General features: G+C 30.9%; 1 long non-coding RNA gene across 1 annotated transcript; it reads left to right on the top strand.

Moving 5' to 3' along the window:
* Positions 1–405: 405 nt before the first annotated feature.
* On the top strand, positions 406–3,109 carry LOC132758773 (uncharacterized). The gene is made up of 2 exons (XR_009629626.1): positions 406–2,633; positions 2,938–3,109. It is a non-coding gene; the product is annotated as an uncharacterized LOC132758773 (long non-coding RNA).
* Positions 3,110–5,720: the final 2,611 nt, after the last annotated feature.

Below are 5,720 nucleotides of genomic sequence, written 5' to 3'. Positions count from 1 at the left end.
CGGTAAGACTCGAGTTGGGTAATTGCATGTTCGATAGTCACCCTGTATGATTACATACCTATTATATTATCTACATTTTCGTAGCTCTTGTCCCCGTTTTCGCGACAGTTGGGCAGACGAATATTCTGTAATGATCGGATACCTGTTAGGATATATCTTATCTCATAGTGTGTTTAACTCATGGGGGAAATCAAGTTCATCTCCTGGACCAATATTTGCCATCAGTGCATACTCAATGGTAGATTACTACGTCATCGCGCACCTGCCGAATGCTCCCACTTGGACCATTTTTTCGTCGACTCGAAGGTAAAATACAATTTTATTACAAGAAAACGTAAGAGTATCAAAAAATCATGTAGCGCACCAAAGAATGGCTATAGTACTTGTGAAAATTGTTGTATATAAACCGAGTCATGTTTATACATTTCTCTAGATTAGTTTCAAATATTTCTATTTAAAAGTCAGTTTTTTAAAGTTTTTTTTATAAAAATGGAAAATGCTCCCACTCGGACTCGATTTAAGAGATGCTCCCACTCGGACCCAAATATATACATTTCGAAAGCACATTGCTGTGTTAAGCTTTTATGGATTATTCTCCGATTTTTACACCATTTTGTCAAAAACTAATATGTGTTTGGCAACATTAACTTTTTCCTTCTTTTTTACAGAGATCACTTCTTTGATTCTGAAGAATGACGTCGTTGGGCAGGAACAAGGTGCCATGGCAAAGTTTCAACTGACAGGATCACTATACAAAAAGGTTCACTTGGCTTGTGTTGGATCCGAAGGGATAATTCAAAATAATTGCCAACAACAAAGCTAGGACCATAAGACTTTAAATGGACAGTTTGGATTTCAAGAATAAAGTTTTGTTTAGATGTTAAAAAAATGGTGATATTTTATAAAGAAGTCATTATACATTGTTTAGTACCAAAGAAAACAAAGATCATGGTTATTTCTTTATCACAGTCTTTACCATATCTTGGTAATTAAAGATCCTGTAAGTTATATTTCAGGTGTTACCAATTGAAATTTTATATATATGTATATTATGCTACTAAAGCAATTTTCAAACATAAAGGAATATGTAAAATACGTACTGCAAATACTTGTCCACATTATATGTAATCATTAAATTATACAGTCATGTATGCATTCATTTCTTATTGAAGAATTCAACTTACACTTAACAGAAAATATATTTCTTATTACCTTCCTTTATGAAATGAAAAATCGGTATTATCTTTACAAATAATGCTTTTTGGACCATACAAGTTATGACACTCGTGAAAATTAATGAAAAGTTATAGCCTAGACATAATAAATCATGACAAAAATAACACTCCCATGAAAAAAAAACAAAGAAAAAACAACAAAGAAGCATTAAGTGAACACTTCTGGTCCTTATGCTCTGCTATTCACTTTTATTAAACATGTTCAATATAAAGTTTCAAGTTTATATATTAAATACCTTTAGAGGTATGGTCCTTGCAAACTAATCATAGTGAATACCACGAGCAATAACTCCAAAACCGGAGAGTTGTCATTCTTGTATGCGGTATTTTACTTTATTGAGTGATGTTTCAGATGAATTGATCCTTTATGACACATTGTCCAAAAATTAACGCAGAAACTGAACAAAAGACAATTACTTCAAACAGAGACATGCTTCAAAGAACTATTATTCTTGTGTTCTCTAGAGTATTCCTCCTCACTGAGATGTATCCACAGTTGGTATCTAAAATATTTGCTCCAGCTATGCCGTGCCAAGATATCCTACCATGTGCTTCTTTACGTCCCAATGTGGTTTATACCTTTTCCCATACTGGTCACAAACACAAATACTTTCTGCAAAACAAAACGTTATTATTTTTTTTCAAATGTATAATCAATTTGTTTCTTATTTCAGCGACTCTATTTAATGAGGAATTGTTTCAACACAACCTTTTCTTTCTTATTCTTAGGCCGATAACTGATCCTCTAAGAAGACATATTTACGATACTGTTTAGTGATCTCAATATTAGTATCGTATTTTAAAAATGCTGTTTCATTGAACTCTTACTGATTATATGAAAATATGAACGTGTGTAACAGGGTCATTTTTTCGTGCTTTAAATACAGTTGGGTTGATTCCAGTTACTTCCATTGGATTATTATTTTTAATTGTATTTTTAACCAATCAGATGATCGCTTTAATTTTCCCTCCAAATGTGTTTAGTTTGATGATTTTTGCGGGAGTTGAAAAGTATTTTCAATAAAGAATAATTGGGCTTATGATTTGTTTTATTTGTTTTTAGGATTTGGAATACGTATTATGGTATATTTTAAAGTTTATTGTTGGGCAATAACTTCTGTATTTCCTGTAAACAGCGTATATTTATTTGAGAAGTAAATTCATGATTTTCATGTATTTAGAATTGAGTAAAGAATTGAGATGGCTCAGAAATAGCATTCCTTTTTAACTTCACTTAACTCTTTCTGTCATGCACATTGTTCTTAATGATATGCATTCTGTATTTGATAATTTGCAGCACCCAGTCACTGTGTGAATGAAGTGTTGAATGGAGTTAAGTAATTGATGGTTTGATTCATGTGATTTGATATTGTTTAAAGCATACAATTCCACAAATTGGTAAGTCATCATTATATATTATAATTGTGTATTATTATGTGTAAGTTATTGCTGTAACTTTTAACTGGCCATTTATTGTATGTATGTAATGTAACTATAATATATTTTAATGTAACTTGATATTATTGTTAAGGGTTAAGATAAAGCCACTAGAACAACTCAATAATAAGTATCAAATGTGAACTATTGATCATTATGATTTAATGTGTTTTTAACATTATATATTGTGAATTAGAGGGAGATAACCCTGCAAAGATGAGACATTAAGTGAATAGGCATTTAGTGACATTTTGTATGTTTTCAGTGTGCTGGACTTGTTAACTAAGTACTCTAGTTGACTGTTGATAAAAGTGGAAGCAAAGTGCAGGAATTTATGGTTTGAGACATTTTAAGAGTGATACAGTGTTTATTTATATTTATTTGTTTATCAACATAGTAACACAGTGAACTATTAATAAATCTATATGTGAACCCAAGCCTATTTGGATTTGTAATCTTTTATTTAGGATGCAAAATAACCAAAGGTAACAAGTGAATATAAAGATATTTTGAAAAAATAATAATATCTTAACACAGCAATGTGCTTTCAAAATTTGTATAGATTTAGGTCCGAGTGGGAGCATCTCTGAAGTTGAGTCCAAGTGGGAGCATTTTCCATTTTTATAAAAAGAATTAAGAAAAACTGGCTTCTGAATAGAAGTATTTGAAACTAGTATAGAATAATGGGTAAACATGACTCGGTTTATGCTCCGGTACGTTAAAGCTACAAGCCTCAAGTGTCAAAATATTTCAATAAAATCAACTTGAGAAAAATGTACTAAGATGTTAGGAAAAGTAAAAAGTTTTCAGATTCAAATAATATTTTTCATATTATGTGCGATTAATGACTAAGTTTTCAGTATTTACAACTACATTTCTACTGCGTTACTAACGCAGTAAAGGCTATTTATGCATATTTTGACAACGTTTTGGTAATTAACGTGGTTTGTAAGTGCCATTGATAATGTATAAATTGCTTCCTTTTGGTTTCTTCACAATATTACACATTCAAATACATTTTCAAAATTCTTAATGAAAATTAGCATTAATATGGAGGCGTGTTGCTTTAAAGATAATTTTCAATAAGGGTTTCAACCTTATTTTATGTTTCGGGAAAAGTCCGAGTGGGAGCATTCAGAGAAAAACACTTATCCCGTTTTCAGGCCTAAACCAGGTAATAAATTTATAAACATTTTTACAAATAATTCAAGTACTATAGCCATGATTTTTTAATACTCTTATGTTTTCTTATAATAAAATTGCATTTTACCTTCGAGTCGACGAAAAGATGGTCAAAGTGGGAGCATTCAGCAGGTGCGCGATGACGTAGTATCCTACCATTGATACTGCTGTGCATCATTTATGTGACCAAGGAAGCCACTCTCAACATGAACAAGTACTCCTGTATTATCTGTACGGTACGGCACAGTACCTTATATGTATATAGTAAAAACAAATAACAATCTAAAAGAGCTTGAGCTTGGCTATACAGACTGAAACATCTTCTAGTGTGTACCTACCGAGTTTGTTCAAATAAAAACTCTGGGGTCAAAATTGGTCTCACCCCAGTGGGGGGTCATTGATTTTTCTTTATATGTATATAGAACAAACAACAATGTCATAGTAAAGAAATTTAAAACCCTTTCTTCTCTCACTACAAATGCTAAAGCTTTTCCTACAAGATTTCTAGTAGACCTGTACTCCGTTTGTTCAAATTATAGCCTTAGGTCAAAGTTGGCCCCAGAGGGTCATGACTTTTCCTTCTATCGTAAATACTTCAAAAATCTCCCTGAAAACTCAAAAGTCACCCTGAAAACTGCAAGGGTTATATCTTAGGACATGAAACATAGTCGGGGAAATTTAACAAAAAATAACATTCAAATTATAGCCTTGGAGTCAAAATTGATCCCGGGGTAACATCGATTTTCCTTATATGTGATTTCTCATGGCAGCCAGTGACTTTCCATTGTAATAATAGTGTAGGAAATGAACTAGTAAATCATGCATATTTTGGGGGTCAACCAGTCTATGTCTAGGAACAATAAGTTTTATATACCAAAATGTTCACAAGGGTTCGTAAAATACGAAACGATATTTCATTTTAACCCAAATGGTTCGGAAAAATCAAGAAATCCAAGCATGGCGTCCAAGATGGCGCCAAATTCCTCCTAAAACAGTAATTATCATTAATTTGCCAATGTTTTCAAGAATTTCAAAGTTACTTTTGTTCTTCACATATAAATTTGATAGAAAATACATGTTTACCGTAAATAAATTGGTTTTTGTCCACTTTTCGTGAGAAATATAAAATATTTTTGAAAAGAATATCATGGAAAATGTATTTAAAAAAAACCTAAAAATTAAATTTTATATAAATTTTCATTTTTCCATGACAACATATTTTTCAATTTTTTATTTCCATATTGTACTTTTTTGCAAGAGTACAAACTTAACTCTTATCCATTTTATAACAATTTTAATGTTAATTGACATTTTTCTTATGGACGCATTATGATTTTTAAACGGATATGGGGTATAATTAAATTCAGCTGAAATTTACATCCTAAAATTGCGTCTAATTCTTATGATTGAATGCCCAAATTATTGAGTTTTTTTTTTCACGTAGACTTCCTTGTTATCTCATGAAATAAATACAAAAAATGTGATGTTTTAAAAATACATTGAAATTTCCATCGTTTCTGGTTGCCATCGTAACATTGTTATAGAAAATAGGCCTAAATCTTTCCTTTAAAGATATTTTTGCAACTTTACAAAATATATATACATCATAATCACAATACTTTTCAAATTGACATTCTTAAGTGACCGTGGTTATAACAATAAGTATAGAAATCAAAAAATTCATTCCCTTGATGATACTTTGCTTTTTTTCAAAAAAAATTACTGTGTCGGTGTGACGTAAAACCCAATCAAACAAATAAAATAATAATACTGCAGACAATTTTTGTTTAAATAAAGACGATGCTGTTAAAGGTTACAACTAAATATAAATCCAACTTAGTTTTTACTCTTCTTTTTTTTTACTTC

Source organism: Ruditapes philippinarum, unplaced genomic scaffold (genome assembly GCF_026571515.1).
Source record: "Ruditapes philippinarum isolate M1 unplaced genomic scaffold, ASM2657151v2 ctg5540_1_1_1_1, whole genome shotgun sequence".
NCBI classification, from domain to species: domain Eukaryota; kingdom Metazoa; phylum Mollusca; class Bivalvia; order Venerida; family Veneridae; genus Ruditapes; species Ruditapes philippinarum.
This window is presented reverse-complemented; position numbering and strand designations above follow the sequence as displayed.